Source organism: Sciurus vulgaris, assembly GCF_902686455.1.
Source record: "Sciurus vulgaris genome assembly, chromosome: 8".
Lineage (NCBI taxonomy): Eukaryota > Metazoa > Chordata > Mammalia > Rodentia > Sciuridae > Sciurus > Sciurus vulgaris.
Genome location: NC_136468.1, coordinates 47826591 through 47838470, shown reverse-complemented (window position 1 = coordinate 47838470; position 11880 = coordinate 47826591).

Here is an 11880-nt window from a genome sequence, read left to right as displayed (position 1 = left end):
TTTCTAAGGAATCTCCACACTGCTTTCCAGAGTGGCTGCACTAATTTGCAGCCCCAGCAGCAATGTATGAGTGTACCTTTCTCCCCACATCCTCGCCAACACCTGTTGTTGCTCGTATTCTTGATAATCGCCATTCTAATTGGGGTGAGATGAAATCTTAGGGTAGTTTTGATTTTCATTTCTCTAATTACTAGAGATGTTGAACATTTTTTCATATATCTGTTGATTGCTTGTACATCTTCTGCGAAGTGTCTGTTCATTTCCTTAGCCCATTTGTTGATTGGATTGTTTGTATTCTTGGTGTAGAGTTTTTTGAGTTCTTTATAGATTATGGAAATTAGCACTCTATCTGAAGTATGAGTGGCAAAGATATTCTCCCACTTTTTGGCTCTAGAATACATTTTCTAACAAGCAAACAAAATATAATTTTGTTCTGGTAAGCCCCTCTGCAATGAACTGAGTTGTTGAAAATATTTTAGAAGGCATTTCTGAGTGTCAGGATTAAAAGCTGCATGTGACATTAACAGATAACTGATAATTCAAAAATTATTTTACTTTGTCTCCCTTTCCTCCAAACACATGCATTACCTCAATCAATAAAGTATTTTTGTGTATATGACTGAAGGGAGACTTGGTTGGGGCTCTTTGGTCAAACACATCAAACCCTCCAGTTTGTCCTTTGACCTTTTAAATTTTACTCCTTCAGACCCTCAAGATTTTTTTCAACTTTACTGTATATTTTTTTCCAGATTTTTAAGTGCTTTGGGGAAATGGTATGTTTGAACATCTATCATACGTTATTGTATAACTAATAGATTATTAATTGCTAAAGAACTGAAACCTAGACTTCTAGGACCATATGCAGAGAACTGTTAAAAGGAAGGATGCAACATGTATATCAGGTGACTTAAACCTAAATCTTGGCTACACTACTTTGAGCGTTATTTTTTTAATCTTTGAGGGGAGGGACTTATTATAATGTCAGCCTTGTCTATTTCACAAAAAAGTATAAGGTTGCACTGTAATTAATATATACTCCCATTTACTTAGTGCCTCCCTGTGGGTCAAAAGTCAGGAAGGAGAATAAAAAAGTGAAAAATAAGGTTAGTTTTTGTTGTTTTTGCCCGACTGATTTTTAGGGCCTATTCTGAGGTTCAAAAGGACAAAATAAATCTAAAATGTAGTTTTCTATACGGAGTTTACAACTGAAGTATGTCACCCTTAATTTATCCATCCATCTATCCAACCATCTAATCCATGATCCAACAATTAACCAGTAGCTGTCCCATGCCAGGTATGGAAAGAACTGAGACTGATGGAAAAAACTACCACCCACTCCCCTAGTCTAGTTCTGAGAGTCACAGAGTAATGGATCTATTATCCTCATCCATTGAGTTTCTTCCACCTCATGTTCTTCAACTACTGATTCCTAAAATACATAGGCCTCTAATTGAAGATGTCCACTGTTTGAAAAGCTAAGGTTTCCTCAAGTGAGCTGAGGTAATTTTTATGAAAGACCTAGAAAAACATCTGACAGGTTATGAACTCTTAATACACACTTAGGCATGTGTGGATGTATTATTACTTATTTGGTAAGGATCATGAAAAAATAGCAGGAATATAAGGCATGCGGAGAGACATATGAAGATGTATTAGTAGGTGTCCTGATGACTGGAGCTAAGACCAAGTAATTGGTATAGTTTATTTCAGTGCAACTTAAAATACTTCCACAAAGGCTATGGCAAAGCTATCAAAAATTAACAATTAATTATAAAAGAAGTATTGAGTAGATACCACACACTGATCTTAGTTGGGTATTTCAGAGTGTAAACACATTGTTTCATGCAGCTTGAAGAACACAGTTTTATTATTTTCTTCTTTAACTTCACATTACCTTCACCTTCTTTCAAACTCCATTTGAGACAGTAAGAAACAAAAATTTAATAAAACAACATAATTAGTGGAATTTTTGTTTGCATTTTGCATCATCAGAGAACTGCAGAGGAAATCAGAAAATTTCTGTGAGCCTGGGCAAGTCACCCAAACACTCTGGTATCTGTAAAATGTCAATGTACATAACTTACCTGCCTACCCCATGAGGTTACTGTGTAGATCAAATAAAATCATACATGAGAAGGTTCTGAGTTTTTTCCCAAAAAAATATGTTATGCATGGTATTATGAATTTAATTATTAGTTTTATTGGTATTATCTGTGCTTCTCAGTCAGCTATGTTGTTCACTGTGCATCTTCCCCATTATTTACCTTTTTGAAACTGTTCCATGGAGAAGAAATAGATTGTCCTTTGTTGGTCATTATATTTCACTCTCTAGTGGAGGTGTAGTGTCATGCATTCTGGAAACTCTCCTCATCATGCTAAGGACAGAGTGTCATAACCTTGTTATAAGCAGTGTCACTATTCACAGATTACCACAGGACCCAAACCTGTCTCCTGTGTACAGGATGATTTATAGGGTATGCTATAATGGGAGGTTATAATGCTGCAATCAGAGAACAGATTCTACTTGCATCACGGAATAGGCCATACATAATTCTGTTCACAGGATACAGCATCTTTCTTTAATGGTCTGAATAATGTAGTAGCAGAACAGCAAAAGAAAGTAATTTTGGAAATAAAACCAACCTGCTATTAAGTGATGCATAACACTGACAGTTGCCAAAGTATTCTTTGTTCTCATTGTTATTTATGAAAGAAATTAACAACAGTATAATATCTGATACATGCCTATAGAATACACTTAATAGTTTTAATGGAATATATATTCTAATCCCTTCATACCTTAATAGAATATGGAGGGTAGAGTACTCTTAATTTTATAGAAAGAGAGAGTAGATTTTAAAAATAAGCTAAACAAAAAGAAGAATGAAATTATGTCATTTGCAGGAAAATGAACGGAGCTTGAAAACATTATGTTAAGCAAAATAAGCCAGACTCAGGAAGTTAAGAGTTGTAAGTTTTCTCTCATATGTAGAATAGACAGAAAAAAAAGGCTGGGGGGAATCTCATGAAAATAGAAAGGAAATCAGTAGAGGAAAGCAGAGGAAGGAGGGAAGGGCAAGGAGAGGTACTAGGGAGTGAAATTGAATAAAGTATGTTATGTGCTTGTCCAAGATGTCACAATGAATCCCACTATTATGTATAATTATAAGGCACCAATAAAAATTTTTACTATGCTAAAAAGCTTTCAATATACACCTTATTAATAGTAATTATGAATCACACTCAGGTCTTTGATTTGGTGTTTTTGTTTTCCCTCAGTAAATAAGATCTAAAAGCATATGCAACATCACAAACATCCTGGCTATCCATTAACTGTACATAGGAGAGCTCTTCTGTTTTGAAATAGAGAAGATTCTAGAACTTCTCCATTCATGGTACAATGAATGGACATAATCCTGAGCAAATAAAGAGAAACTAACCACAATGTCACACAAAAATAAAACATCATCCATATCTGTTAAAACTTATTCTGTTAAGAGAAGTTTCCTGAGATATTCTAGTCAGATACTTACCAGTTCATTAAATAACATGTCAGAGTTGCATGCATCTTTTTCAGTTACAGTTTAATTATTCTTGTTATACTGGTGGTACAAAATGTACTTATTTTATTTTTATGGGAAGGTTGCAAAAGATTTGCATTGAGCTCAAAGTACATTCTTTGTTTCCCTGGTGATAAAGAACCTCAGCCATAGGACAACTCAGTCAACTGAAGCAGCCAGTTCAGCAAAGGGAGGTAGATTTGCTTTCCAGTTAAGAGTCTTTTATTACAGGTACTACCAAAGCAATCTCGGCAAAGTCCTATTTCTGTTTATCTATGAACTCTGTCCTGTGTTCCATAAGAAGTCACATACTGTTACAAAGCACAACCACTACACTCTTGTTATGACATCAGAGAAATCTTTGTTATGGATTCGATTCCAAGATTATGCAATATAAAATGAGTCTACCCAATGATGGGGCACAGTCAAATTCATAGCTCAGGTCTTTTCCCCAAAATTGTAAGAGAAGTTGACATTAAAGTTGTATTATGTATCAAGGTACATTGTCCTTAGTCCCACATTATGCTGCTTTTGCGCAATGTAAGTAGAATGGAGTCTTGGCAATTATCTAGCTAATGTGATCAATGTTAATGGACAATCTGGTTAATTTGCTTTTTAAAGCAGATTTCAGCAACAAGAAGTGAGACACTGAGAGAGTTCTTAAATGAATTTTCTTTAATTTTTAAGTTAAATTACAGTTTCTGACTTTATTTTGCAATTACTACATGATGTTTCAATAGTATTGTTGCAATAATAACACTTTGTTCTTAAACAGTCCCTTGAATTCAATTAGTTCAAAGTACATCTGGGTATTTATATAGGTTATCGGTTTCCATCCAGCCTTATGAGATGAATTTGAGCTGCAAACATTTGTAAATCTCACTTTCACTGTACTTACTCTTCTCTGCATTCTCGTCATAGAATTGTCTCATGTCCTTGGAAATTTCATACACATATTTGTGTGTGTGTGTGTGTGTGTGTGTGTGTGTGTGTGTATCCTTGGAAATTTCATGTGTGTGTATGTGTGTGTGTACACATACAATTTTTACACATTCAGATGGTGACGATTTTGTTTGTATGTTTGTTTTTGCAGTACAGGGGATTGGACCCAGGGTCTCATGCATGCTAGACAAATGCTCTATCACTGAGCTATATCTCCGGTCTAGATGTATACAATTTTAATGTTTTGTACTTTGAAAGTATTAAGCTAGTCTTAACCTTCTTTTATTGTTGAACTGTTTTTGTCCAAGTGCTTGTTTTTGTCCAAATGTCTATTCACTTAAATGAGTACGTTTATATTAGACATGTACTAACTTATGCAAAGAACAAGGTTTCAGGTTGACACCCAAATTTTCCAATATGTAACTGCTTTGACCTAAAAACCTCTGCTTTGTAGGACTTGAAACTAATATGTGAGAGATGATAGCCCTTAACTTTCCTTAGATGCTATACTTACAACCCAGTCTTTATGAGAGCATCTGTTCCTATCTTTATCACCTAAGTACTTAAAAAAATTAAACTATAAATTTTGTTAATTTTAGTTTAAATTGGTCTTTAGTAATATTGATAGGATCTGCATTACTGATGGAAATATTAACATTTAATTTATTTATATATTTTTTGTGGTACTGGGGATTGAACATAGGGCATCACACATGCTAGGTAAATGCCCTACCACTGTGCTTTGTCCCCAGTTCTGATCTAAGTTTTATTTTGAGACAGGTTCTCACTAAGTTGCCCAGGCTGACTTCAAACTTGCAATGTTTCTGCCTCAGTCTCTCAAGTAGCTGGGATTACAGGTTTGCACAACTCTGCCAGGCAAATGTAATTGTTTTCATTATTATTATTATTATTATTATTATAAACAAATGGGGTACAACTTGTTTCTTTGGTTGTACATGAAGTAGAGGCATACCATTTGTGTAATCATACATTTACATAGGGCAATGCTGTTTGATTCATTCTGTTGTTTCTTCCTTCCCCCCCACCCCTCCCACCCCTCTTTTGCCTCCGTACAGTCCCTCCTTCCTCCATTCTTGCCCCCCTCCCGCCCCCCATTATGTATCATCATCCGCTTATCAGCGAGATCATTTGTCCTTTGGTTTTTTGAGAATGGCTTATCTTACTTATCATGATATTCTCCAATTTCATCCATTTGCCTGCAAATGTCATAATTTTATTATTCTTTGTGGCTGAGTAATATTCCATTGCATATATATACCACAGTTTCTTTATCCATTCATCATTAGAAGGGCATCTAGGTTGGTTCCACAATCTGGCTATTGTGAATTGAGCAGCTATGAATATTGATGTGGCTGCATCACTGTAGTGTGGAGACATGTTTAAGTGGCTCTAGGATGGCGGCTGGCGTTGGGCCAAGAGGTGGTGCACAATTAGTGTTAACATGGGGTGATCTCTCATGACCTTTTGCCTGATTGGTTGATGTTTCTTCAGCACTCGATCAACAGATGTTCCTCATTCTTGATTGGTACTGTGGCGCATGCTCCAATCATGCTACTTAATCCTAAGCTGATTGGCTGCTTTAGTGTATATGACATTCTCTTCACCTGGGAGGAGGACTAAGAACGCACCTATAGAAAGCACCTCTGATAGAACATAGGATGCACCACTAAGACGCACCTCTAGGAAGCACCTCTGAGGATGCACCTCAAAGAAGCAGCAGACTTCTAAGAAGTAGCCTCTCTGAAAACGTAGCACCTCTAAAAGCAAGAAAGCCTCTCTTCCTCTATAAACTAGCAAGCAAACAAGGAAGCGGCCCAGAATAGGAGTAGTTCATTCCCCGTCCGCCTCTGATTCTTTCCCGTGGGATTGTTGCTGCGGGCGGCAACACTGTAGTATGCTGATTTTAAGTCCTTTGGGTATAGGCCAAGGAGTGGAATAGCTGGGTCAAATGGTGGGTCCATTCCAAGTTTTCTAAGGAATCTCCACACTGCTTTCCAGAGTGGCTGCACTAATTTGCAACTCCAACAGCAACATACGAGTGTACCTTTTTCCCCACATCCTCACCAACACCTATTGTTGTTTGTATTCTTGATAATCACCGTTCTAATTGGGGTGAGATGGAATCTTAGGGTAGTTTTGATTTGCATTTCTCTAAATGTTTTCTAAGAGAATTTACTTTCATTCCAGATTCTCCACAAATAACATTTCAAGGACAATTTGCAACACAGATATTATGAGTGAGAGAAAGTGGGAAAGTAGGCATAAGACAGCAGGGTTGAAGAATTATCAGCAAATAATTTTGTTTAAAAAAAATTTTTTTTAGATGTTGATAGACCTTTATTTTACTCATTTATTTTTATGTGGTACTGAGAATTAAACCCAGTACCTCATACATGCTAGGCAAGTGCCCTACCACTGAGTTACAACCCCAAGTCGCAGCAAATATTTTAAAATAGGTATGTTCTATAAGTTTAATAAAGATAAAGTTTCAAAATATATTTAGAGAATAGGAAACTACAAAAGATAGTAGATCAGATTTTTAAACAATTAAAAATAACTTTTAGAAATAAAAAGTATAGTAACTATTAACAACTGAATGTACAGACTTAAAACTCGCCAATAAGAAAATGAAAATCCCAACTAAGATGTAGGCTGAAACTTTTAACACCCCACCAAAGAAGATAGATAGAAGGCAAATAAGCATCATATGTCATATGTCATCAAGGGATTGCAGATTAAAACTACAATAACATATCACTACACAAATTAAAATGGCCAAGATTCACTTAATGATATAGATTGCTGATGAAAATGTGAAGCAACAGGAGCTCCATTTATTGCTCATGGGAAAGCAAAATGATACAACCACCTTGGAAGACAATTTGACAGTTTCTTACAAAGCTCAACAGTCTTACTTTATACCCAGCAATTGCACTCCTAGGTATTTACCCAAAGCTCATATCCACATTAAAAAAAAAAAAAAAAAAAAGCCTTCATGCAATGTTTACAGAAGCATTATTTATAATTTCCAAAAATTGAAATCAACCAAAATGTCTTTCAATTAGTGAATGAATAAACAAACTGGTACATTCATACAATGGAATATTATTCAGCAATAAAAAGAAATGAGCTATCAAGCTGTGAAAAGACAGAGAGCAAATTTAAGTGCATATTGTTAAGTGAAGGAAGCAAATCTAAGAGGCTCAGCTGTGTGATTCCAACCATATATTCTAGAAAAGGCAAAATCATAGAGAATAAAACGATCGTGATTGCCAGGAACTTGCAGGTAGGAGCAAAGGGAGAAGGAATGAATAGATGGAGCACAGGGAGTGTTTACAGTAGTGAAACTGTTCTCTGTCATACTGTAATGGTGGGTACATGTGCATGATATGTGGCACATGTCAAAACCTACAAAACTGAAGACTACAAAGAGTGGACCCAAAAGTGAACTATGCAGAATAGAGGTTACAAATTTTGATGAGGTCCAGTTTACTGATGTGTTGTCTCGTGGATCATGGTTTTGGTGTCTTACTGAAAAAGTCATTGCCTTATCCAAGGTCATTTAGATTTTCTCCTATGTTATTTTCTAGAAATGTCTAAAGTACTTCTTTTTGGAGTTTTATAGCACAGGAAGAAGAGAACAGAGTAGAGGCAATGGTTGAAGAGAAAATGGCTAAGGATTTTTCAAAAATGTTATTGAAAAAGAAGGTAGCAAGGAACAGAAGGACGGACAGTGTATCTATCCACTCTGACACATGCATGCAAGAGGCAGGGGGAGGAACACGGTTTGTCCAGTGGTAGGGAACTGTCTCTCTTTGTTCCTTATTGTTCATTGAGAATGAAAAAGTTTAAACAGCTGTGTATGATCCATTTTCCCTGAATGCGCTGGGGAAAACCATCCCAGAGAGAAAGAAAAAGACAATTTAGCCTGGTCTACTTTGTCAACTGGAACTCCAGGCAAATAAGCTACTAGTAGTTGCTAAAAGGAAGAGCTCTTATCTGTAGAATGCCTTTTCAGGATGTCCTTGCTAAGAACTACTTAGTGAGTAAACCCAGAATCTACAGATCTTTGACACAGTGTTCTCTGAAGAATGCTATCAGTGATGCGCCTTTGAGGGGAACCTGGAGGTATTTCATAACCTAAGCACTCCTGCTTTGTGAGTGGAACCTGAAAACACATGGGAAACCTCATCTGTCATTTTGGATCAGAGAGATCATGTCTGAAGTGGGGAAAAGGACTCGCAAAGCTGCCTCTGATGTTCCCAGACCATGTGTTTTCTGAGCTTCTTGACTACCTGCATCCTGAAATCATTAATGAAGCTTGTTACTGCGTAAGAACTCTGTGAGTCTGATTCGATAATCTGATCTTGCATATTAGCCCACTCTTGAAATCGAAAAGGACTTTTTAACTGCTTGGTGCTGTAGAACACTTTATGATATTGAACCATGTCAGAAGACTAAGATGAACTTAAATAGGCAACAACTTTTTAGCTCTCAGAAATTGAACTGTAGCAGTCAAGGATCTGTGAATATCTCTGTGTTAGCTCTGCTATAAAATTAGCATATAATAAAAAAAGAAAAATATCCTTAAAAAAGACTGTAAGAACATATGCCAAAATATTAGTAGTGGTTTTGTGTGGGTAGAGACATATGGGGTTATAGTCACTTTTTCCTTTATTTTATCTATTTTCTCAAAATATTTTATAATTGCATGATACTTCCTTTATGTAAGTCATAAAAGATAAACTTTGAAAACTATAATCTTATGATACAAATTTATCACAACTATGTTTTTAAAAAGTATCCAGCAAAAAGACTGAAAGGAAATACACCATATGTTACCTAAGATTTTCTTGAAATTGTTGGTATTTGAGTGATCTGTTTATATTTTTCAAAGTTCCTGAAATTTTTATAATGAGCAGGAATTATCTTCGTAGTGAAAAAAGCTAAACTTTGTAAGAGGATGCAATTTAAAATAGAGTTTGAACAGAGCATTTCTCTCTTTCTACTCCCTTTCAATCTACTTATTCCTGATCTTGTGTATTAGCCTGCTCATAAAATCAGTGAAGAGAGTTTTTAAATTAAATGTGTGGTGCTATAATGACAGTTAGTATTTAACAGTCACAGAAAAAGTACAGAGTTTATAGACTTTGGCATTAGCAGTTAATGATCCCTAAACCACCAGTATGTTTTTGTCTTCATCAGATTCTGTAAAAATGCTATTGAAGTCATAGTCTTGTATATACTTATTTACTCCTGTCTATACATCTTTTTGTCTTGACTGATAAAGAACCTAGTTTAGGAGTTTAAGAAATATCTTCTTCCCCGTAATTCAAAAAAAAACATTTTTCGTTTATAGCTTATCCAGTGTAAGTCATGATCTTCCCTCCCTTTTGTTTCATACCCTAAGCACTATATAGCTACTTTCTGAGAGTACTAAGTTCTAGGTTTTTTTTTTTTTTTTTTTTTTTTTTTAGCATTTTCAGGGAAATGACTCAGAAATAAACAGAAACATTCAATCTAGAGACAGAGCCAAGAAAATAGATTCAGGCCCACATCATTACAGCATGTTGATTGTCCCATGGACAGATTAACCTTGGTCAGTGTCAGCTTGAAAAGACAACTTTACTGGTACATTAATTCCATTCATTCATTTATAAATAATCCATAGCAATGTGTATGGATAGAGGACTTAGGAGTCTTCAGGGGTGAGCAAGACACACACAGTCTCCAAGCTTACTCAATCTTACATTTTAGGGGTGAAAGAGGAAAACATTAAAGAAACAACATTAAGTATGTATTTGTAATCTATAAATGGCTTCAAAGAATTCTTTGAAAAGAATAGTACAAAAGGACCTGATTTAGGTTGAGTCAAGGAAGACATTATTGGGGTCAGTTATCTGAGCTTGATAAGTTTCCTTTGGTAGTGTTAGGTTTGCTGATTGTTTGCTATTCACGTAGCCTTGTGTTGGTGTCTATGCATTTGAAGGAGCAAACCCCTATTTCAGTATTCACTGATAAGTTTTAGCAAGTTAAAGTCTTCTTCTGTTAGGTCTCCAGGCAAGTGGGATTACCTCTGGGCTAATGATAGTGTGGGGTTGGATCCTATCTGATCCCTGGGTGGACAGAACTCTCTAGGACCTTGATCCATGGAGCTTGGTCCATGGAGCTGCTTCAGGGATCCTAGACAGTGGGCTTGTTACCAGGTGACTGATGGGTGTAGCTTCCTCTTTGTCTCTGGAAGAGCCCCTAATAGATCACTGGGAAGATCACTGGGCAGGCCCTTGCCTGAAGCTAGGAGGATCTAGAACCATATCAAAGAAAAACAGTCTTCTTTAGAAATGACACTTAATGGAAGTAGAAACAACATAAATGTTTGAATCAGAAGGACGAAGATGAGACAAAGCCTGAGGAAGAAAATGTGTGGGGTATTAGAGAAACTATAGGAAGCCAGATGGTTAAACCAGAGTTAATGAAAGAACCTGGAATGGAAGATAGTCCCAGTGTCCTGGAACTCACGGAATTTGGGATTTCTAAAGACCAGTGGAAAGTCATTGAAGGATTTTGAGCAGAGGAATAACACGGGTGCAAAAATAAATGAAAATGAAAGCCATCCTCATATTCAAAGCAGTCTCATGGGAGGGTTGAGGCACTAGATTCCATCTCTGTGGGGACACAACTGTACATGGGCTGTATGAACATCAGATGCGGTTTGAGTTTATGGAATCAAGTACTTCCTATAGTGGAGCATTAAGACCTAAGGCTTTGAAATCAGACTGTCCTGGGTCTGCTACTTCCTCAATGCGTGACTCTAGGTAAGCTAACTCTATACAGCAGGAATAATAATTTGTTTTTGTGAGAACTGGATGAATAATACATATAAAAGGTGAACAGTGTGTCTGGTACATAGTTAGTGATCAGAAATAATAGCTGTTATTTCCTGACTCACCACCATTGGGGAAGAATAAAATCATCACACTGTGGACCTTTATGCTCCTTACATAAGCTAACGCTGGATGTGTTTTTAGTGAGCTAAATTGTACTCAGTGTTTTCAGAGTAATGAGCCAAATACATTAACTGTTCTGGAAACAGATGAAGCCTGACTATTTTGACTAAATATAGAGATAATTAGAGTCTAGACTCTATCTGTTGATAGGCTTGGGGAAGCATAATGAGAATAATCATGCCATAATAGAATAATACACAGGGCTAAAACAAATCAGAAATTTCACAACATAGATGAAAAACAACTAATTTTATTGATGTCAGAAATACACTATTAGCTGAATCTTCTTATAGTCTTACAATGTTTGTTTCATGTTGTAACAGCTCCCTAATAGTGTAATCAATTATACC